This window comes from Neofelis nebulosa, chromosome 2 (genome assembly GCF_028018385.1).
Source record: "Neofelis nebulosa isolate mNeoNeb1 chromosome 2, mNeoNeb1.pri, whole genome shotgun sequence".
Taxonomy (NCBI): domain Eukaryota; kingdom Metazoa; phylum Chordata; class Mammalia; order Carnivora; family Felidae; genus Neofelis; species Neofelis nebulosa.
The window spans coordinates 66,795,259-66,820,515 of NC_080783.1; the positions used below are offsets into that span (position 1 = coordinate 66,795,259).

Below are 25,257 nucleotides of genomic sequence, written 5' to 3' on the forward strand. Positions count from 1 at the left end.
AGATTGGCCAGCCAGATGGCTGTTTCGGCATGTAGTCACTTCATTTGGATATTAATATAATTATTTTTTTTGTTATTGTATTATGGAATGTGCCAATATAAAGCTTTTAAACGTTAGCATCCTAAAATGTAGAAACAGAAAAACTGTTTGGTTGGCAAATAGTTTTAATATTCAAGTATGTAAATTTACTTACTGGCTTTTATAATTATAAATGAAGAGAATAAGATTTATCTTTCATGTAACTTTAATGAGTAAAAGCCTTACAAATCTCATCCATATTGTTGACTTAAAGGGTATAATGCTCTACTTATAAAAATGTATCTTTCATCGGGGCGCCTGGGTGGCGCAGTCGGTTAAGCGTCCGATTTCAGCCAGGTCACGATCTCGCGGTCCGTGAGTTCGAGCCCCGCGTCAGGCTCTGGGCTGATGGCTCGGAGCCTGGAGCCTGTTTCTGATTCTGTGTCTCCCTCTCTCTCTGCCCTCCCCCGTTCATGCTCTGTCTCTGTCTGTCCCAAAAATAAATAAAAAACATTAAAAAAAAAAATGTATCTTTCATCATTAATCCCTAACTTTTAGATCAGAATTAGGAAGGACCAGCACATGAAAAAAGTTGAACTTTCATGGTCTGTTGATAGAAAAAGCCTCCTATGAAAGAATTTGTATTTTACTACATAGTGGCATATATAAAATATAAAAAGAGATTGGTGTATGAACACATGTAAAGTAAGCATATAACAGAAATCCAAAGCTGGAGTTGGCATTACAAATTCTTAGAACGTTTAAAATAATTCTGAACCTGATTTCCTGCAGCAATTGGTCTATATAATATTGCTGTTAGGGTAATTTCAAGTGATTCAAGATGATTAACACTGATTCCATGACATCCTGGAGAAATATATTAACTATAGCCTATTGAAATCAATCCAAAGGCTATTACAGTTTAATAACTTTTCACTGATCTCAATGTTGAAATTGAGAATAAAACTTTAAGTGGCATGGAGTAAATGATATTAATAGCTCTGAGGGATATAGGAGTAGGAACCAGAATAACTTTGAAACTTTTAGAAACTAGTGAAGGCGAGAGAAACTCTAGTGTTAAGTTTAACCATAATGTAGTATATTTTGAATCAAGAACAAAGTAAACAGATAACAGGATGGTGGAAAAATTAATTCTGGTGGAATCAAGAAGGCCCTTGTGTTTAAAGGAAGTCAATAATATTTGTTGTTTCTGATTAATTGCAGGAAGAATAGGAGAATCATAGGATATATTTGTATATAAAGTTCAATTTTATTGTTTTAATCCTTTTTAAAAAGTATTAAATTGATTTATACAGAGACACAGCCTAAATAGAGATATTCTATTACTAAACAACTTCTATACGGTAATTTGTACTAAGGGAACTTAATGTAAAAGTCAGGCATTATCTTTATGCTATCCTTATTATCATTCTTCTATTACAGTGTCTAAGCAGATCAGTGAAGTTGGGCAGAAATTGGAAAGGAACAAATGCGTAATGCAAGTAATTATATAGTATCCATGATACTGGAGTGAAATGTTTTTCAGTTTAGAGGAGAGACACAATAACTGCCTGCACGTGTGTGCAGGTTTGTCGCGTGGATAGTGTGTGACTGGATTTTTTTTTATCTCAGTAGAAAGTCAAATCACTGGAAATGGGCATAAACTGTAGCAAGGGAGAGGTGGGGGTTTTTTTTGGTTCATTTCTTCTAAAAATGATCTGACTTACAAAATCAAGTACGATATAAATCAGGATAATAAAGAGGAAAGAGCTAAAAAGAATGGTAAAGTCGATGTTGTTAAACGCTGAAAAGTAATAGTGATTTTTGTTTGATCTTGAGTTTAGCTTGTGCTTCTAACAGCTAGAGGGGCAGGGGAAGGGACATGGTGAATTAATGGATAGACCCCATTGTCTGCACAGGGAAGTTGATAATTAAAGGAGAGCATCCTGGGGCGCCTGGGTGGCGCAGTCGGTTAAGCGTCCGACTGCAGCCAGGTCACGATCTCACGGTCCGTGAGTTCGAGCCCCGCGTCAGGCTCTGGGCCGATGGCTCGGAGCCTGGAGCCTGTTTCCGATTCTGTGTCTCCCTCTCTCTCTGCCCCTCCCCCGTTCATGCTTTGTCTCTCTCTGTCCCAAAAATAAATAAAAAACGTTGAAAAAAAAAAATTAAAAAAAAAAAAAAAAAAGGAGAGCATCCTGCAAATCTCTTATAGCCCTATGTTCTGTAGCACGTAACTGAGCATAGCTATGCGATTTAATAGTTTTAGTGATTGATTGATATTGATTGATTGGTATTTAGGGATCCTTTTTTTGTTGAATTCCATTCTACTATATATGCCTAGCAACCGTGTGCCTATGCCAACTGAATAGAAATTTCTGGTATTTTTATCATATCCAACTTATTTTCTACATTTGGCCCTACTTTGAAACATCTAAAACACTAGGTATTTTTATGCTAAGATCTTTTGAATTTTGAAGTGCCACATTCTGAATGTTATTCCTTATTTCTGCCAAAAGATTATATAATGATGTATAAAACTGTGACTTTATGTGGAAAATAAGTTTGGCTCAATTTAATATTCTGGGCACAAACTTTGTGTTAACTGTACTAAAACTTGTTCTTTCTGATAGATGTTATAAGAGGTCTAAGTTGGTCATTTAAAAGGACACTTTCAACCTCTCACCTCATTAAGTGGTTGAGAGATTCCTTTTAGAGGTAGCCCACTGTGTCAGACCTATCAGTATACAATTTTACTCAAAATCAACCTTTCTCAGGGTGCCTGGGTGGCTCAGTCAGTTAAGCATCTCACTTTGGCTCAGGCCACGATCTCGCAGTTTGTGAGTTTGAGCCTCTGGTCCGGCTCTGTGCTGACAGCTTGGAGCCCGGAGCCTGCTTCAGATTCTGTGTCTTCCTCACTCTCTGACCCTTCCCTGCTTGCATTCTGTCTATCTCTCTCAAAAATAAATAAACATTAAAAAAAATTAAAAGAAAAAATATCAGTCATTCTCCAAATGTCTTTATTTTTTCTTTAATGCTTTAGGTGTAATAATAATGACTGCCTTTTTTTCTAGTCACAATTTTTATCCATCTTTTACAACTTATAGCTCTGACATTCCGAATAGGTACTTGTTCAAATGCTTGAGATTATGGCGAAGACCAAATTTTTTTGAGGAAGATATTGCACTGGGAGATTCTTTTAGTCCACTTTTATGAATAAAATGGGATTGCTCAGTGACATGATCAGTCAGGACAATAAATGTTTCTAATAAAACATCAGCCCTGCTGCCTGAATTTCTGGTTCTAAAACAAGAACACTGGACAGTGAAACAGTTAGACATGGATCCAGATCTCAAACTTCCTACAAACTATCTGGCTGAGGCTGGTCCCTCCATCATCTGTGACACTAAACTTTACCATACTTTCCTGCTCTCCTCTGTAGGCTAGGCAGTTAAAATAGAATGTTAAGAAACTTTTATGTTCAAACTGTATATCTATGTCAGGAAACATTTATTTGCAAGGATTAAAACCATATTTAAGCTCATATAAGTAAAATAGAGTTATTTATTTTTTAAGTTTATTTATTTATTTTGAGAGGGAGAGAGAGATCATTTGCAACCATGGGGAGGGGCAGAGAGAGAGGGAGAGAGGATCCCAAGCAGGATCCACATTGTCAGGGCAAGCCCAGCGTGGGGCTCAATATCACAAACCATGAGATCATGACCTGAGCCATATCAAGAGTCAGATGTCTAACTGACTGAGCCACCCAGGTGCCCTAAAACAGGTAATTTATTGAAAATCCCATTGACCAAAACATACCTTAGCCAATGAAGAGGCTGAACTGGAACTGAGTCAGGAACCAAATCAAAATGGCCAAGTCTTTGCTAGTGCACTTACTTCTTGTTTCTGCTTATCTCTTTTCTGCTGTTTTGGCTGGTATCCCCAGCTTGTTCATGGCCAGACATTGCTTCCCAGCCTCAACTCTGGATCACACAGTTCAGGTTCCCATAACATTCTGACTCACTCAGTCAGTCTTACTCCAATTTAAACATTCTCCAGAAAGAGAATCCTGTTGGCTCAGTGAAGCTTATGCATTGGCTCCCCTGAGATCAGCGTCCTCATTTAACCTACCAGGCTATGGCCATGAGAAAGGGATGGGAGAGTCAGGTGGTATGAACATGTCTGTCTAGGTTGATCTTTCAGCATGGGTTACACAGGGGGCAATTTCCAAAAAGGAGTGAGGACTGAGTAAGCACCTACAGTGTGTTACTGTAAGAATTATCCACATTTTATAAATGATGGAATTGAAGCTGAGGGAGGTCAAGAAACTATTTTAATACCACAATTCTATTAAGGATTAGAACCAAAATTTGAACCAAGAAATTGTAAGTCCTGCGATTTCATCATGAAATTTCATGGTTGAGAAAATAATCTCCAGGTCAGAAATGACCCCTTCCAACATTTAAATTAATTGTATCTTGGATTCATCTCTTATCAACAAACCAATATGTGCATGAATTAACTCAATTGCTTAGGTACCAAAAGCTTGTTTTTGATATTTGTAAAGGATACTGTACCTCGTCTATTTTTCTGTGCTAGTGTTTCTCAACACTTGCCCATTGATCAAGTACAAGCTCTACACATCCTAATCACCTGGGCAGGTGATTTAAATACAGATGCTGGGCCCAACTTCAGACCTCTGAAACAAATTCTAGTGTGGGGTCTGGGACTGTGTATTTTCTAAAAGCTCCCCAGATGATTTTTATAAATTCAACGAACGGTTTACGTCCTCAAAGTTCAGTGTCTATTAGAACAAAGAGCAATGTGCCATATTATTTTAGTTGTCTACATATCTTCACTTAATGTAATGTTATGTTACATTCTTGGATTTCAGAGAAAGCGGAAGTCTTATCTGAATAAAACTCTGAAAATTTTCATTGTGGCTATATGTTGGTGTTCTCTTAGTTTTATGATAGCTTGCCTGTTAGCCTGAGATGTAGAAGGGTGGCTTTGCACTTCTTATGACCTGTGCACTGAGCAGACTGCCGAGGGTAAGCCTTTGCTTGCAAGTTAATTCATTTATTCATTCATTCAAAAACACATTTACTCAACGCACTGTAGCACACATTTTGGTTCCCCAATTTGTGAGAATGATTATGCTTATATTTCTAGGGGAGTTGGAGGAGAACACAGGACCCAAGACATTTAGTTGATTTAGTTCTTGTTGGATATTTGCATGATTTTCCTTTTTCTTCGCTGCTGAAGTTGTCTTTTCTACCAGCAGTGCAAGGGGTCCTGACTTGCCTATGCAGCCAGCAAAATGTGTCAGTTTATGAAAATGCCCAAAGTGCTGAGTAATGTCTGCCAGTGTAACAGGCCAGTCTGTCCCTTCCTTACAGCTCAGTGAATGTCCTCTACCAGTGCTACATAATCCCTATGTTTTCATAACTGTTTCTAAACTCAAAATGAACCTGAAACTAAATAAAGCATTCAATAAACTTACCAGTATTTTCTTTATTCAAATCAGTAGTATCTAAGTCCATCCTGTAAGGACCCTCTGCTTTGGTTACTAGATAGATAAAAATGTTTGAAAGTGCTATGGTCTGCAAAGCATAAGAGACTCTTAAAAACTGAGAACAAACTGAGGGTTGATGGGGGGTGGGAGGGAGGGGAGGGTGGGTGATGGGTATTGAGGAGGGCACCTTTTGGGATGAGCACTGGGTGTTGTATGGAAACCAATTTGACAATAAATTTCATATATTGAAAAAAAAAGTGCTATGGTCTGGTTTCTAAACATTGCTGAACAATTTCCTGAGGTAAATACCTTTCCTTGTAGCCAATGTTTGACGAAAGTAAGTTAGATTAGTTAGGCATTGAGAGAAAGAAAGAAAGAAAGAAAGAAAGAAAGAGAGAGAGAGAGAGAGAGAGAGAGAGAGAGAAAGAAAGAAAGAAAGAAAGAAAGAAAGAAAGAAAGAAAGAAAGAAAGAAAGAAAGAAAGAAAGAAAGAAAAAGAAAAAAGAGGGGAAGGGAATGGAGACGAGGGGAAGGGAGAGAGGTGAAGGGAGAGAGGGGAGGGGAGGAGAGGAGGAGAGGGGAGGGGAGGGGAGAGGAAAGGAAAGTTCTTTTTCATCTCAGCTGACAGCAAGCAGGGCTGTTCCAGAAAGAAATGATTTGATTTCCAGCTTTTCCGCAGCATCTCTATACTGCATTAGTACTCTGCTGCAAAGCTGTGTGTTATAGAACTTTCCCCATAAGTCAGGCAGCTGTTCAGCTCTCTTTCCCATAAAAGTCATTGTTCAAGAGAGAGCAAAAAATGAAAATACAATGCAGGTTGGTCCATATGTCCTGTCAAGTTTCATGAAGATTGTGGTTCAATAAAATGCTAGTAACTGAAAAAGAATGTGATTGTAGCTTGAATTAATTTTGGTAAATGGTGTTATTTTGAAGCAGAAATCTTAGGAAAATGAAATTTTAAATATAGATTATCTAGTTAGGAGTAACAAATAGCAATATGAATAAATATAATCTAATACATCAAATATTTGTGGTGACAGCTACCATTCCTTTCTGGGTAGAGTGTTAGGTGGAAGGAACATCATATTGTCCAGAGGCCAACTCATAATGTAATATAAAATATTAAATTTTGCAGTGCAGAGTATAGGAGATTTTGCTTTAAAATATGAATTTTAATTGACAATTATTCAATTAACCAAAAGTTTTGGAGGGCCTATTAAGTATGTTACTCTTCTGGGTGTTACCAGAGGCAAAAGGGCTTTGTAGCTAGGTAAATGTATAACATATTAGTAACATTTTACGAGAAAATATCTGTCTTGTGCCTAGTGAGTGGTAAAGGACTCACCAGGACTGCGGTGACCGGGGATAGCAGTAGAGCCGGACTGTCCAAGAAGAGCTAAATGTTGCAGGATTCTTACACATCCCTTCCCTTTTGCTTGGAATGCACTGCATCACCTCGCAGACTGTAGGCAGCGTATAATCTAAGACTGTAGGCAGTGTATAATTGCTTTACCTCTTAGAGGTGTGTGACTCACACAAATGTTTAAGAGCACTTTCCTACTTGTTATTACGGCTATTCATGTTCAGCAGTTTCTTCCTTAGTGATCTGAATTGCCTTCTCTTTCTTCTGTTCTTGAATGTGTACGTATATGACCTCTTGAGTCAAGTGGAAAGTGATAAAATCAACAAAGGCGACAAGTCACTGATGTGGAAAGATGCACTACCCAAACCTTTGAGGATAGTTCATCCTCTTTTTAATGGAAGAGATGTGACTATATAGCATGGGAGGAAGTACATATTATCTATGCATGAACTTTCTTGTCAGAACCTTCCATTTGAGATTTTTGTTAAAAATAGAGGCCAATATTATTCATTTAACCGCCATGATTTACACATAGTGAGGCCATCATGAAATTAGTAAACTTGATCTGTCTTGCTGTTTTATTTTTACTGCCATCTTTTCCCCATTGATGAATATCTGCTCGTGACTGTTTTAATATTTAACCATTATCCACTTGTGAAAAATAAAGCCCACTACTGATTCCCCTCATCAGTTAAGGACTGTCTTCAAGAGCAATTCTAGAATAAATGAGTTCTGTCTGGGACTGCTACCTTATTCTCTACTCCCATTCCATTCTTTCTCCCTGGCGTTTGACTTTTTTTTATCAGAGAATCCCCACTAAAATTAGTTCATCCAGAGTATCCTTCCACTAAAATTACCAGTTCCCACCCCACCCCACACTGTACCTCTTCCCACCAGAAAAGAATCCTGAGATCCTCAGTCTGATGGATTAAGTCACTTTGATGCAGAGAAATGAGTTAGACATTGAGAAACAAGCAGTCTCTTTAAATTAATTCATGCTGATGTATGAACAACTCATACTTACTAGAGATACTTGTCTTTTAAAAGGGATTGCTTGGTAACTGAAAATGTTCACTAAATGAATTTTAGGCAATGCTAAAAACGAATTTTTAGCACAAAACGAATTTTTAGCACAGAAGCTAAAAATTTCTTCAAAAATACAGAATGCCCAGTTAAGTATGAATTTCAGATAAACAATGAATAATTTTTTATATGAGTATGCCCCAAATGTTGTATAGGATATGCTTATACTAAAAAAGAGAGAATTTGCGGGCTCCTGGGTGGTTCAGTCTGTTGAGCGTCCAGCTTTTGGTTTTGGCTCAGGTCACGATCCCAGGGTCATAGGATCGAGCCCTGAGTCAGGCTCCGCACTGAGCATGGAGTCTTGTTAAGATTCTGTCTCCCTCTGCCCCTCTCCCGACTCGTGCACTTTCTCTCTCTCAAACAGAGAGAGAGAGAGAGAGAGAGAGAGAGAGAGAGAGAGTCTGTTATTTATCTGTGTTCAAATCTGGGTGTCATTTTTTCTTTCTGGCAACCTTCTTCTTAAGTTATCATGGTGGTTACTACTGTCCTCCATGGATTGAGCTGGAGTTGGCTCTCTTTACCTCCAATCAGTTTAGAAAGTTGGTCTTTGGACACAATTATGTTTCCCCCATCCAGCACTCCACCTAGAAAGAACAGTAGCCATCGCTGCAAATCTAGCATTTTTGTAGACCAATTCTATAACATTTTAACAACAATAATGCCCTGCTTGCCCAGGGGATTTGAGACTTGACTGGGGGTCAGAGTGGAGTAGCAGGCAAGAAATAGTTGGGAATTTAAGCAGAAGGAAAAATAATTTGAATGTAAGCTTTAGTGGAATGTAACAATAGTATTTAAATTACTTATAAGGTTTTATTTAACAATGCATATATTTAAACAACTTCAGCTGCCACCTGCTATGAAGATAACAAAAAGGAAATTGTTCTCAGTACCTAAGGAATGTTAGAAAACATTTTGAGATGGAAGAACAGAAATGGATCCAAAAAGTATGGCTTTTTTTTTAAAGAATTTTTTGTTTTAACTATCTCCTTCTGGTTCTTCATCACTGACATCTGACAGAAAGGTAGTGATAACCACAAAGAGTGGTTAGGTGGAAAGAATGTAGGACATGCATTGAACTTTATGTTTTCTTGTCTCACATGTTTATTAACATTCAGACTGATGTGCCAAAAATATCTTTAAATGATATGAACATTAAAATGTGCATCTAGATTAGAGGAAAATCACTCTGGCTTCATAATTTTGTGTGAGACGGTGAATACAGATGACACAATGGTTGCCCAATTATTAAAACATGGTTTACTGATAATAATTCAAAACAGCATTGCGGTTCACTGCACATACACACACATTGACTTGACTTGTGGGGTTAAGAAAGGTGTCCAATTTTCAGTGCTTCAGTGTTCCATGTCCATTTCCCTCTTCTCTGGGACTAAAACAATGAATCCATTAAGATCATAAATACCTAATTCCCCATGTGGCCTACCGTCTATTTCATAAGGCGGCTTGTAAAAGGAACTTGCTTACATTCCATTATTTCCAATATTGTTCTTTTCCCCTTCCCAACTTATATCCTTCACAGCCCTGCATTCAGTAAATATATGGTATGTGGTATGCATTCAGTAAATATATGAGGAAAGAATAACACTGATTGCACATACCATGTGTTACAAACAAGACAGGAATAGACCTGGCTAGGGCTCCACTGTGACAGACGTGCTGGACATCTGGTAGTGTCCACTCTATATAAATCTGTGATACTCGTCAGCTGGAGGACACTCAATCTAAATAAAACTATAGTGATACCTAGAGTGCCACTTCAACCCAGACCAGTATTCCACAGAGGGAATATAGTGAGAATGACTGAATTCACGCTACAGACTACAAACAGTTAACAGAAGTACTATGTGTAATAAGTTAAGCAAATTTTATAGGATAGATGACAAATGGCATATACAGAAAGTTCAATATAGTGAGTTTTTGAATCAGGAAGTTATCTCTATCTTTCATCTTTCAAGATCTATTTTCTACAAGTTCTTTCAGCTTACCTTGTACCAATGATGTTTCTTCTTTGAACAAGAGTTCATATCAACAGTTGCAGATAATATTATTACTTTGCCTATAATTGTTCAGTATTCAGAGTTCATACATACAGTCTTTATCAATTGAATTTCTGCAGCTCTGATAACTTCTGGGCTCAATTTTTCATAAGGTTGCCTTTGTCTTCAAGCTATTTCGAAAAGTGGAAGTGTCGGGGCGCCTGGGTGGCGCAGTCGGTTAAGCGTCCGACTTCAGCCAGGTCACGATCTTTCGGTTCGTGAGTTCGAGCCCCGCGTCAGGCTCTGGGCTGATGGTTCGGAGCCTGGAGCCTGTTTCCGATTCTGTGTCTCCCTCTCTCTCTGACCCTCCCCCGTTCATGCTCTGTCTCTCTCTGTCCCCCCAAAAAAAATAAATAAATAAATAAATAAACAAAAAAAAAACGTTGAAAAGTGGAAGTGTCAAACACCAGGTACTCGTGCCTCAGGGTGATTAGTTTGTGTGGACTGCTCTCCTCTCCCCTTTTCCTCCGTGTCTTTCTCTCATTCTTTCCCAGGGAGTTCTGCCCTTCCTCAACCCAGCTGCTCCTGGTTCTGTGCTGTATTTCTCCATACGTCAGCTGTGCTCTGGGCACTTTGACTTTGTGATGAGGTGGTTTCACATGAATTCCCTTGAAGAGTAACTACAAGTTGAGTTTATGCTAAAGAGGAACTCCCTGAGCAGAATTCCACCCTCTAGGACATTTTCTGTATAACACCATTTAAACACACTTCTGACTACCGCAGTTCAAGAACTTCTTTTGAACTGTTTTACACCCTGGGTTGTTTAGACAAAGCACATAAAAATCAAGGGGGAAAGCCATAAAAAATAAAAAGCATGAGGTTTTTTTTAAGTTTATTTATTTTGAGAGAGAGAGAAAGAGAGAAAGAGAAGGAGTTTGGGAGGGATAGGAGAGAGAATCCCAAGGAGGCTCCACGAGAGATTCAGGGCTCAATCTCATGAACCGTGAGATCATGACCTGAACCAAAATTAAGAGATGGATGCTTAGCCAACTGAGCCACCCAGGCGCCCCAAAACTATGAGTTTTCAAACACGCTAATGCCTAGACATTCAGTAAAGATGCTACCAAAGTCTAATCACGCATGCCATGAGACCTGGAAGAATTTACATATTGATTGAAAATATTGCATTATTTCAGTGACATGGTTATCAAAGTAGATATTGGCAAAGAGGGAGCATGACAGTTTTTCCCCCAACATCTTGTGCTAAAATGCTAGTGTTGACTTCTTTACCCCTCAACAGGAATTGTACCGAGTAAGCCTGATTTTTCTTGTCTCTCCCATTATTGTCCCGTAGCAAAGGAAAAATGCTGACTCGATCACTATTTCCCTGGCTGCTACTTATAGCTACATAACTCCCACCTTTACTGGCACCATGGGCACAAATGACTTGCATTGCCTGAGAGAGAGAGGCAAGAATAATGGCATTCATTCCGTCTGGATCTTTGTGAGATTTATATTAAAATACTTTTCGACAGTGGTTTTTGAAAAACATTGAAGGGACTCCTGACATCACTACAAACAGAAGGGAAGGGTGAGGCGTGTGGGAAAGATGAGCAACAGAAGTGACATGAGGGGCTGAGGAAAAGGAAGGAAGTGGAGCATCAGGGAGACTTGGAAGAGAAAAAAAAAAGAGCAAGGAGAACGGGAAGGGTGAGCACATGAACAGCACTGGCCACTGTACTTCTGCTCCCTCCATGGTCCACTTGGTTCAAAACCCACCATGTATAACCTGGGCTCAGGCAATGCCTCCCTCTTTCCCTGACACACAGGCGTGGGAGATTTTCAGTGCTTTCACTTCACACTCAGTATCTCCAAATCTGCAACCACAGACACAGCCCAATGAGACTTCTACTCTCTTTATCTTCCCAAACCTCTGTGGCCGGACGACTCACCCAACAAAACAAGAGTATTTATTTTCAAACATAAAAGACTTCTTTACTAGGAGAAAAGACTTCTTTACTAGGAGATTTTAATTTAAATAATTTGTTTATAATTAAGGCTATTGCTAGATTCTTAACACAAACTAATTAAAGTCGTGCCAGAGAATACCCTTAAGTTAGCCTGAGTATGATGATGAAGAAGAGATCTTGAATTTCACGAGGTTTATAATGTGGGCTATCCACCATCCTACTTTTTATGACTATCTTCTCTCTGAGGGAAAACAAGACAAGGCAAAACAAACAAACAAAAAGCCTTAATGATATTTATGTTCTTCAAGACTGAACTGTAGACAGAACCTATTAAACTAGAGCAGGTGTGAATCTCAGCCAAAAGTTGAGTTTGAGAGATATGTTTCTGTATCATTTGTTGAAAAAGCTTAGCAATCTGGTCATTGATTAGTGGCTTTCACTGACAGATTAGTCAGCTTTGCTGTGTTATATCACCATGAAGTTTCAGGGATTTACAAACTTGTTAGTGGCTCCTGGGTTGTTCTGGCAGTTCTGTCCATGTATCTTCCTGTTCCAGGACCCAGGCTGAAGGAGCAACCTCTATTTGAAACATGCCATTCTCAGGACAGAGGGAAAAGAATAGGACTGGGTGTGGAGCCCCTGGGTGGCTCAGTCAGTTAAGCGTCCAACTTCACTCAGGTCATGATCTCACGTCTCATGGGTCTGAGCCTAGCATCAGGCTCTGTACTGACAGTTCAGAGCCTGGAGCCTGCTTCAGATTCTCTCTCTCTCTCTCTCTCTCTTTCTTTTTCTCTCTCTGTCCCTCTCCCACACACACACACAATCTCTCTCTCTCTCTCTCTCTTTCTCAAAAATAAACGTTAAAAAAACAAACAAAAGAATAAGGCTGAGTGGAACCACAGCATTGCCTGGAAAGCTTCTGTGTGGTTGAAGATTGTTGGTCTTCTCACCTTCCACTGGACAAAGCAAGTCACTGGGTCAAGGGACAATGGGGCAAGGGAGTACATTCTAGCAACACCACTGACCTGGATGGGCTGCAAGTCGCAAGGCAGTTGGTGGAGATTCCCTTAGGGGATTCTCTTAGGGGAAGCAGATGATCACACTTCTACCACAGTTGAATACAATTGAGGCACCCTGTTCACCCCTTCAGGTCCGTTAGATCTGCTGCTGTGTGCAATGCTTAATGTAAAGAGGAGTTTTGGGCAAGACTAAAATTTTCCCGTCAAGGATCTCCCCTGCCAGCTGCCCCTCCCTGAGATTTTGTTTGCCTGTCTAAGGCATTGCCATCCCCTTCCCCATCTAGAGACTCTGACTGTTCAGTGCAGCAACTCCCTCCCCCATCTCCCTGTTCTTGGGACTTCTAACATCATATTTGTAAGAGTTCACCAAGAAAGAAGAAATCATGGACTTCAAGCAGCTTCTGTTTACTGCTCTACTAAAATTCATGAGGTAATAAAGACCTTACAATTCAATTTGCTTGAAATGATAAATACACACACACACACACACACACACACATATATACATATACATATATATATGTATATGTATATATGTGTATATATATATAGAGAGAGAGAGAGCGCACACAAATTTATATTTCAATAAACATTGCCACCACGTAACCAGTTTCTAAAGGCTAAGGCTCTCAGTGCATGTCTAAGACACATACATGCCTTATTTCCTACCGTCAATGCATCTGTTTACCCAGGGATACACTAAGTGCAAGATATGTCCTGTAATGGGTAGTAGTTGAATGGTTTCTGGAATTCAAGAAATAAATTGATGGTATAGTTAAAAACATAGTATGGAGATAGCAATTGCCCATGCAACTGGACCCAGTGAACTATTTTGCCTAATAAAATTTACCATAGAGCAAAGGACAATAGGATTAAAGGATAGTATCTATTAGGGCTAAATTTGAGTAGGAAAATTCTCTGTGGAGCAGGAATATAAGTGTTTGGGCTACAACAGTATATGTTTGGTCAAGCACATTATGGGAACTGATTTGAATGAGTCAATGTATTTTGTTTTTTGATTCATTAAATACTGCCTCAAATGTATTGCCAGACTAGGATTATATTCAAAGTTAACTCTAATTGATGGGATTGGGACATTAGGTCCAATTTTGTTTTTCTAAACATTTAATTCAATAGTTATACAATGAGGAAAATGCCCAATAATTGCACAGTTTTATTAATAAAAAAGCAATGCATTATATATTTCTTGATTCTAGACATCCCTAGAATATAGTTTTATTTTAGTTCGATGTATGACCCTTTTTAATTCCACTCTTTGTGTTAACTTCGCTTTAACATCTGATCTAAATATAGATCATCTATTCAACAGAGTAGTAAATGATGTCCATTTGAACAAAGTACTTTATTGATATTGAATAGACCAAGACACTAGTGGATTGAGTGAATCTTGTAACTCATGGTTTAATATTAAAATATCCTGAAAAGTGCACTCAAAATATACAATGTAGATGTCAATGTATGTTAGATATGTGACCTTATTTTAAGTGTAATCTGCATATAGCATGAAAATTTAGAGATGGATTACAAAATTTTTAAAGAATGTAAGTATTTTAATCACATGGATGAAATATGTTGTTTAGTGAATCCCAATTATAATACTAAAAATGGATATTATTAAAAATCAAATAAAATACTTTTATTATACACATAGCAAGCAGACTATTTCTAGAAAAGAAATTTGTAAGACAATATTTTATAAGCTGGTGAAATTCTATGTAAAAACCAATTTCCTTCTTGGGTGTTAAAAAAAAAAGAGCTATGTGAGATCACAACCGTAAGAATAATATTTTACCTAGTTATTTTTTATTATTATTGGCAGTAACATTCTTTTGTAAAGTGGGTAGCAAAATCAACTGAAAGTCTTCATGACTTTCCATGCCCAGATGGTTTATGTGCCCAGAATAGTAATGGGATGGTACAGGAGCTGACAGTCATTTCAGCAGGAGGCTGTCTCTTTTCTCCTCAGCATGAAAATCAAACCACATTAGGGACAGAATTGTATTATGAATTTTTTCCACCTCAAATTATAAGTATAAGGTGATCAAGATACATAAATGTTGTATAATTATAACTGTGGTGTTCGGAAACCTTTGGGGAAATTGAAGTGGGGCAGATGAATTCTAGAAAGTAACCAGGTTTAGCAAAACATAAAAAAGTTATTGAAGTAAAATATAAATTGACTGAAGAAATATAGTTTGCCAGGCTTTAAACCTTTATGGTATAGTTTCTAAACTTAACTATTACAATCACCTTTTTTTTAAATGTCTTTTGTTCTTCAGAATATCTAAGATAGTCTCCATTTATGCCAAAATACTTTATTTACTAGCTTTGTTTTGGGGGTCTCCCAGGAATATAATTTGAGCGAATGTTAGTATAATGTGGCTACTAGTATTTTATTTGTATATACTTTACTGAAGTTTAAAATCATGTAAGTTCTTGAAAATTATTTCATACCTGTTAAAAATAGACAGGCATGGTTTTGGGAGTCAGGAATTAAAAATTGTGATTCCAGTTCTGCCAATAAGCCGTGTGACCCTGGACATGTCACATATTTATTTTGGAAGTAAGAAACATGTAAATTCCAAAATTAGAAATGTCAATTTTGCTTTGAGTCAGTTTGTTTTTTATTAAGTGATAGGGATGAATTGGATAATCTCTAAATATTTGCTATTTCTTAATTTTATGATTTACTTCTCTTTGATTCTCTTAAAATACCTTACTTAACCTTACAGAAGTTCAGAGGTTGAAGCAAACTAAGTAAATAATCTCTGCCTGAAAGCTTGTCTTGTAGCCTCCAGTGACTTTGTTTCATATCAGCATCAAAATACTATTACATTAGGGATTATATGTATTCTGTCTGTAAAGAAAACTTAAAAGCTAAAACCTGAGAAAACATAAATATTTGTATGCTTAGTTCACTCATCAATTGGCCAATTGATTTTTTTTCCCTGTAAATTCTTGCCAGGGCCAGATAAAGCACAAAATAGTAGTAATTAATTTAATAACTCATAATGGAAGCAGTAGAAGCTTGGAGAAGATAGAGAACTGTCACAGCACGTTGGTGGCGGGGGGGGGGCAGGCAGTAGAGAGGGGGATTACTTTTAGGCTTTAAAAAAAAACAACATAGAATTTAAGGACATTGTGGAAGCAAAAATATCTCATCAGAAGTTAACAGTTATGCTATTTTCACCTAAACCCACGACGACATTAGAATGCGCAGTTGTGGGCATTAGCAGTCTCTTGGGGGGAACATTAAATAGCATCTTTCTTTCTCACCCACATTCTGAACCAAGAGAAAAATTAAACAGGAGACTAAGACAGATAAGTAACAAAACACCACTTTCATACCTCATAGAAGTTTGTTTGGAGGGTGTAGCTTTGTGTGAAAGCCCAAAAAAGCCTGCAGACCAAACTCCAGAGTTAAGCAGACCTTCGCAGCCAGGCCCACATGGTCATGATTAGAGGTGCTTTCCAAAAGAAGTTACATAGCTATTAACCTATAAAAGGCCAAATTTCCTCAAATACAAAGCATGTATAAGATTGCCTTCATGTTTAAGGCTTTTGGGTGAAATGCCACTGTGAAGATGAAATGCTTCATTCTGACCTATTGTAGACATTTCTGTTCGGTTGGAAAAATGCAGATGCCAAAGAAGTTGGAACTATGAGACTTCATGAGTTAAGCTTAGTTTAAATGAAGCACCTCTATCTGCACTGCAAAGGTAACCAAAACCACATTGCCCACCAAGTCCAAGCTATCTCAGTATAAATATTTTACAAAGCCCTCTAAGAATGTGTGGCATTACTGAAATGTAATTCTAACGCTACTGATTTAGCTTCCCTTTTTCATACCAGTTTCAGATCATCAGATTATATCATTTCTTTTATTTATTATTTCTACATTGTAATAAATTTTCCCCTTATCCTTCTTTCACCCACATTAATTAATAGAGGGGTATCACTTTACTATTTCTTTCCAGTGACAAATTCTACTTTGTTCTGTTACTGCCTCTTTTCCACAGCCTCTGGCTTCCATTTATTTATTTTTTATTTTTTAGATTTTCTTATCTCCTTCAGGATCTCTTATCTAACTGGCTTTTGCTCTTGTTTTGCTTGTCTTCCTAAAGAATCATTCTTCTTCCATTTTTCTGTTGCCCACTACACTTATTCCCAACATTTTTTTTTTTTTTTGGTTGTTGTTCTTTCAGATTTGCTGTTAACATGCACTTCTTTTTATTTTTTGCTGTATGGTTACCTTGATTTTTGTTCTTTTTTTATTTTGTCTAAATGCATATCCATATTCCTCTTGAAAATACATGTATGTCTCTTTGCAGTCTTTACACCAAGAAAGTTATATGGTCTTACCTCTTTTGAAAGTTAGCAATGCCTTCTCTGTCAACTCAAAGATATATTTAAATGCTGTTTCTCTTGTAAAGAGAAAGGTGTAAGCCAAAACCACAGATTCTGTGAGGTTCCTCCCTTCCATATTGGATTATGTATAGTTTCATAAATTAGGATCATTTAAAGTATTCAGTTATGAATGTTTGCACTAAAGACTGAAGTTCCTTTTCAAGTGTAAATGGAAAACTCATGATTGATTGATTGATTGATTTTTAAAGTTTATTGTGTTTTATTTGAGAAAGAGAGAGAGAGAGAGAGAGAGAGAGAGAGAGCATGTGTGCATGAGCTGGGGAGGGGCAGAGAGAAAAGGAGAGAGAATCTCAAGCAGGCCCTGCTTGGTCAGCACAGAACCCCACACAGGGGCTTGCACCCCTGAACCATGAGGTCATGACCTGAGCCAAAACCAAGAGTCGGATACTTAACTGACTGAGCCACCTAGGCACCCCAGCTCATGATTTATTTTTATATTTTTTAGCAAAGTATGTACAAATTCCAAATATAATTTAGAACTTTTTTCCATAGTGTTACTGACAAAATATTAATATTGAATTATATCTGATAGTTTTTAGATATTACATAAATAAACAAGGGGTAGGTAGGTTATAATTTTAAAAAGCTTTCTTCCTATAATTAATATAAGGTTTATTTTTAAATAGATACTTAAATATAAGGTCTACTTAGAGTCACAAAAACCCTTTCATTAGTCTCGGTGTGACGATGTCATTACAATATGCATGAAATTGCTGATATATAAATGTAATTCTAGTGTCTTAACTAATTTATAATTAATATATTATAGTTCAAGTGATCATATTTGTCAGTGTAAAACATTTTTCTTCTATCTTCCTGGTCGTTTACTTCTCCAGTTGGAACTCACAGCCAATAATTAGAAGGATTTGCCTGGAGGGCTTTTCTTAGATGGGCTATTTCTGGAAAATATGAAGGCTTTTAGTAACTTTCTGTTCCATCTACACAACTTCATGGGCAATGATCTCTAATACAGCATTCCCTTTGAAGGGCAGTGATTGTCCACAATGATCATATGTAGTTAAAATATGCCTATATATAAAATCCAAATATATACATATTAAGGAAGTCACTAAAGCAGTAAAATGGAAAGGATGAAACAAAATGGATGGGCAACGACATACCAGATGAATGCAAACAAGAAGAAAGTAGGAGTCATTACATGACAGCAAAGTTGTCCTCAGAGGGAAAGATAGTAAAGTGAGGTGAGGACTATTTAAAGTAGGAAAGGGTTCAATCCACTCCAAAGACCTGGTCCGGAACAATGTCTACACACCAAATAACACAGTATTAAAATTCATAAAACAAAAGTTACAGGGAGTGTAAAAATAAACAGAAACACATAAAAAACAGACTTTAATTTCCCAAACTCCAAACTCAAAATAGATCAAGAACAAAAATATGTACAGATATAGAAGGTCTAAACAAGGTAAATTTAATTGAGATATACTAAACTCTATAGCTTTAAAATAAATAAAATTTTTCTGTGTTCTTTGAAAGTCACTAAAAAAAAAAACAACAAACCTTTATTAGGACAAAAAAACATCTCAGTAAATTCCAAAGAGCCGAAATGGTACAAACTACATTATTGGATTATAATACAATAAAACTAAACATAAGTAAACAAATTAGTGGAAGAAATCTATCATTTGGAAATTGTAAACACTTTCTCTTACACAGCTCTTACAGTAAAGAGGAATTTGAAAGCAAAGTTAATTAAGAACATTCTGGTTATTTTTTTTATTTATTTTTCCAAGTTTGCATAGTTCTAAAATTTTCTTGTTATTTTTGTGAAGGCTATATTTAATTTATTAATTACTTCAGGAAAATTTTATATCTTTATTATATTGTATTTCTATCCAAGAAAAGCATATGTCTTTCCATCCATTTATACTTTTTTTGTCTTTTTAAAGATTTAAAAAAATTCTTACATTGTATATATGAAATACTTATTAATTGTATTTTTCCCCTTTTAAATAAACTATTTTTTAGGTTTACAGAAAAATTGAGCAAAAAGTACAAAGGTCCCACATATGCCCAGCCCTCGTTTAAGCACAGTCTGTTGTCAGCGTCCTACACCAGAATGGTACCTTTTGTTGTAATTGATGAACCTACATTAACACATTATTATCACCCCAAGTACACAGTTTACATTATGGCTCACTCTTGGTCTTGAACATTCTGTGTGTTTGGACAATGTACAGTGACATGCATCTATCATTATAGTATTATACAGAAAAGTTTCACTGCCCTAAAAATCCTCTGTGCTTCATTTATTCATGGTTCTTTCCTCACTAACCCCTGCCAACTACTGATCTTTTTATTGTCTCCATGATTTTGCCTTTTCCAGACTGTCATATAATTGGATTCATACATTATGTAGCTTTTTCTGATTGGCTTTTCCTCTTAAGTAATATGCATTTAAGTTTCCTCCATCTTATTTTGTGGCTGGATAGCTCATTTCTTTTTAGTGCTAAATAGTATTCCATTGTCAGGACATACCATCATTTATCGATCCATTTACGTATGAAGGACATCTTGATTGCTTCCACCTTTTGGCAATTTTTATTAATAAAGCTGCTATAAACAGTTGTGTGGGGGGTTTTTGTGTAGACGTAAGATTTCAACTCATTTGGGTAAATACCAAGGAGGGCAATTGCTAGATTACTTGCTAAGAGTAAGTTTTGTTTTGTAAGAAGTTGGCAAACCATCTTCCAAAGTGGCTGTACCATTTAGCATTCCAGATGACAACGAATGAGAGTTCTATTACTCCACATTCTTGTTGGCATTTTGTGTTATCAGTATTTTAGATTTTGGCCATTCTAATAGGTGGGGGGTAGTATTTCATTGCTATTTTAATATGCATTTTCTGATGACATATGATATGGAGCATCTTTTCTTATGCTTATGTGCCATCTATATATATTATTTGGTAAAGTGTCCATTAAGGTCTTTGATCATTTTTTAAATCATGTTGATTGTTTTCTTATTGTAGGGTTTTAAGAGTTCTTTATATATATTTTTTCCTTTGAACCAGAATGTATTGACATTATTTCTAGTGCAATTAAATTAAAAACAGTTTCTAAACAAACCTGTGAAGGGGTGAAGCTAGGGAAGCCATGAAATGTGTTTCTCCTTAGTTGTAGCTTGGTGGTACCAACAGGAAGAATTTCAGACACAGGAACACAGTATAACCCTTCAGTTTTGAAATGCTGCTAAGTCTCCTCATGCCTCAGAAGTGATTGCCCCTGGGAGCACCTGGGTGGCTCAGTTGGTTGAGCGTCCAACTTCAGCTCAGATCATGTTCTCCTGGTTCATGAGTTTGGGCCCTGCATCGGGCTCTGTGGTGACAGCTCAGAGCTTGGATCCTGATTCAGATTTTGTGTCTCCTTCTCTCTCTGCCCCTCCCCTGCTCATGCTCGCTCTCTCTCCCTCTCTCTCTCAAACATAAATAAACATCAAAAAAATAAAAAGTACAAAAAAAAAAAAAAGAAAGAAAAAAAGAAATGATTGCCCCTGTCCTAAAAAAATTCAAATCATCTCCACCATTATATGGAGCCAGGGCCCAAATGGGAGCTTCTCTGTATATCTTGGATAAGAGTCCTTTAACTGCTTTGTCTTTTGCAAATATTTTCTCCCAGTCTGTGGCTTGTTTTTTCATTCTCCTGATATTGTCTTTAACAGAGCAGAAGTTTTTTTTTTTTTTTATTTTAATGAAATCCAGTTTATCAATTATTTTTTTTTTCATGGAACATGCTTGTTGTGTTTATCTAAAAGTCATTGCCAAACCAAAGGTCATCTAAATTTTCTTCTATGTTCTTTTCTAGGAGTTCTATAGTTTTGCATTTCACATTTAGGTCTGTGGTCCATTTTAAGTTTATTTCTGTGAAGAGTGTAAGGTCTGTGTCTAGATTCATGTTTTTGCCTGTTGACATCCAGTTGTTCCAGCACCATTCATTGGAAAAAAACTATCTTTGCTCCATAATATTGCTTTTGCTCCTTTATCAAAGATCAGTTGACTCAAGTAATATGGGTTTATTCCTGAGCTTTCTGTTCTGTTCTGTTGACCTGTTGGTCAGTTCTTGCACCAACACCACACTACTTGATTACTCTAGAGTTATAGTAAGTCCTGAAGTCAGGTTCTGTCAGTCATCCAAGTTTTTTCTTCTCCTTCAATATTGTGTTGCCTATCCTGTCTTTTGCTTCTCCAAATAAACATTAGAATCAGTTTGTCAATATCCAAAAAAACAATTTGCTGGAATTTTTTTTTTTTTTAATTTTTTTTTTCAACGCTTTTTTATTTATTTTTGGGACAGAGAGAGACAGAGTATGAATGGGGGAGGGGCAGAGAGAGAGGGAGACACAGAATCGGAAACAGGCTCCAGGCTCCGAGCCATCAGCCCAGAGCCTGACGCGGGGCTCGAACTCACGGACCGCGAGATCGTGACCTGGCTGAAGTCGGACGCTTAACCGACTGCGCCACCCAGGCGCCCCAATTTGCTGGAATTTTTATTGAGATTGCTTTGATCAATAGATCAATAGACCAACAGAAATTAAATTGGGAAAACTGACATTTTGATATTACTGAGTTTTCCTCTCCATGAGCAGGGAATATCTCCATTTATTTAGCTCTTCTTTGATTGTTTTTATTAGGTTTGTAGTTTTCCTCATACAGACATTCTACTTGTTCATTGCTGGTGTACAGGAAAGCAATTTACTTTTGCATATTGCTCTTGTATCCTGCAAACTTGCTGTAATTCCCTTTAGTTTCAGGGTTTTTTAAATTTTTTGTTTTGGGTTTTCTACATAGACAATTTGTTATCAGCAAACACTTTTATTTATTCCTTCTTAATCTGTACATCTTTTCTTGTCTTGTCTTAATTGCAGTTGTTAAGACTTATGGTACGTTGGAAAGGAGAGTGAGAAGGGACATCCTTGTAGCACAAAAACACCACAAACTCAGAAAAATATAGTTTTTTTTAAAAGGCCCAACATTAAATTGCTGATGTCATATCTAAAAAGTTGATATAGATTAAAAAGGAAAAAAAATGATAACATGGACTGTTATTAAAATAGGAAGTCACAGGGGCTCCTGGGTGGCTCAGTCGGTTGAGCGTCCGACTTCGGCTCAGGTCACGATCTCGCCGTCCGTGAGTTCGAGCCCCGCGTCAGGCTCTGTGCTGAGTGCTCAGAGCCTGGAGCCTGTTTCAGATTCTGTGTCTCCCTCTCTCTCTGACCCTCCCCCGTTCATGCTCTGTCTCTCTCTGTCTCAAAAATAAATAAACGTTAAAAAAAATTAAAAAAAAAATAGGAAGTCATAGAAAAGAAAATAAAAAATACAGCTCTTAACCATGTGAAAAAAAAGTTCAACTGGTCTCACAGTAAGACAAATGCAAATTAAAACTATACTGCAATCCCATTTTTGTTTCAATCAGATTGAAAATATTGAAAATAAAATAACACATTATGTGGTGAAGCTGTAGACAAATAGGCACCGCATTATATTGTCATCAGGAGAATCGATACTTCGAAGTGAGTAATTTTGCAATAATATCAAAATTAAAGATCCAGTTTTTTGCACAACCAAGTCCATTTTTTTAGAAATTGATACCATAAATATGTCCATGTATATGTGAAAATATGTGTATAAAATTTATTAACTGCAGCTTTATTTAGAATAGCAAAGTATTGGAAACAACCTGAATACCCATAACTGGGTGATTCATTCAATAAATTACAGTGCATGCAAACAATGGAAAACCATGTAGCTGATAAAGATGGTTGAATCTATGAAAATTGATAAGGAATGAACTCTAATATATATTTTTAAGTGAAAAATGAAAGATGCAAAAGAGTTGTATCCTAAGACACTATGTCTATATATTTTTAAATAGAAAATGTGGGGACACCTGGGTGGCTCAGTCAGTTAAGCATCTGACTTCAGCTCAGGTCATGATCTTGCAGTTGTGGGTTCGAGTCCTGCATTGGGCTCTGTGCTAACAGCTCAGAGCCTGGAGCCTGCTTTGGATTCTGTGTCTCCCTCTCTCTCTGCCCCTTCTCTGCTCATACCCTGTCTCTGTCTCTGTCTCTCTCTCTCTGTCTCTCAAAATAAATGTTAAAAAAAAAAAAAAGAAAATTTATGAGTATACATACACTCATGTGATTAGTGATTACATATTACATACCTGGAAAAATATATGAAGATGATAACAGTGGTTACCTCTGGGAACAGGAATTGACTGTTGGAGAGTGGGTGGAAGGGAGTTTGCATTGTATTTTCTTTTAAATGTTTTGAGTTTATATCATTACACACATTTTCTATCAGAAAACTGGTTAAGGGGCGCCTGGGTGGCGCAGTCGGTTAAGCGTCCGACTTCAGCCAGGTCACGATCTCGCGGTCCGTGAGTTCGAGCCCCGCGTCAGGCTCTGGGCTGATGGCTCGGAGCCTGGAGCCTGTTTCCGATTCTGTGTCTCCCTCTCTCTCTGCCCCTCCCCCGTTCATGCTCTGTCTCTCTCTGTCCCAAAAATAAATAAAAAACGTTGGAAAAAAAATTTTTTAAAAGAAAACTAGTTAAAAATAAAAAACATATATACATCTATGTCATAATACTTCCCTAATGAGAAAATGCACCATACTTGTTATCCCTAAACTTTTATTTTCATGTAAATAACTACCAGTGTTTTCCTGATGCCTCATCGGAGAAGTAGAACTTTAAGGTTCGATATTCCTTTTCCATTGATTTAAATTTACCGATTTAATTTTTCTATTCTTCCAGGCCCTAAGCTGATTACAGGTAGATTGCAAGAAACTCTGAAAGTTTTATTAGCTCACTTAATACACTGAGGATACAAATTTAGACTTAAATGTCCCACTTGTTTCTGGTCTTCCACTGAAAACTATTGTTATAAACCTCACAGCAGTGGGGACTTCCTTCAGTGAAATTTGAGGTCCCTCTAGGACTCCTCACCAAACAGTTATGGCTGCAATTTTATTATTGTGGCTTATATTCACCAAAGCTGCAATTAACTGTATCATAGCTTGTTGACCTTAATGAGTTAACACAGTGTCCAAATAAAACTCATATCCAAGCGGTAGCTTAGGCTCTGGAAAGTTTTGGCTCAGTAATATCTGTGAAATTTGAGCTCATATTAAATATACCTTGAAACAATACATTTGGGATTTGGCTCCTGGCATCAGATCAGATCTGACTCTGCTGCATGGAGTTGAGAGTTTTGCCTCGGGTGCTCATAATATGTTTAGCTGTATAGGACTATAGAATCAGCAAGAATAGCATTATTGCTTTAGTGAAGAAAAACACTTCCGTTTTTGTTGGCACCCTGGCTTGTTTCTGATAATTTTTTCCTGAAACAGGAGAATCCTGCTGTCTCCTATATGTATAGCTATCTTTTCCCATCTGAGGCCTAATCTAGGAATTTTTTTTCCAGCCTAGTCTTTCTCTCATTCCTAGCCACATAAATGGCATTTGTCGAACACTGAACCGTCTCTGTCTATGTGTTCAAATAAGCGAGCCCTCGCATGGCTAATGTCATAAGTCAGTCACAATTCCAGCTGTCTCAATCTCAGATTAGATGAAGACTCAGGTCTGTGACTCAGTCAGTAGTGACTATTTGATTGGTTATTAAGGCTGGCTGCAGTGAGGCACCTGGTTGAGTGTCTGACTTCGGCTGAGGTCATGATCTTAAAGTTCATGAGTTCAAGCCCTGCGTCAGGCTCTGTGCTGTCAGCTCAGAGCTCGCTTTGAATCTTCTGTCCCCCTCTCTCTCTCTGCCCCTCCCCCACTCATGCTGTCTCAAAAATGAATAAACATTTAAAAAAAAAAAAAAAAGGC

At 37.3% G+C, this 25,257-nt stretch overlaps 1 protein-coding gene across 6 annotated transcripts in view; it reads left to right on the top strand.

The window, feature by feature from the left end:
* LOC131503571 (sodium channel protein type 1 subunit alpha) overlaps positions 1–25,257 on the top strand; it is a 155,201-nt gene that overhangs the window by 40,384 nt on the left and 89,560 nt on the right. The window contains exon 1 of one of the 6 annotated variants that reach the window (XM_058715047.1): positions 16,680–16,701. The exons of the other annotated variants lie outside the window; for them this stretch is intronic. The gene's annotated coding sequence lies outside the window, so the exon portion shown is untranslated. Of the gene's footprint in view, positions 1–16,679; positions 16,702–25,257 lie in introns of those variants that run through there. 6 annotated transcript variants of the gene reach the window in all.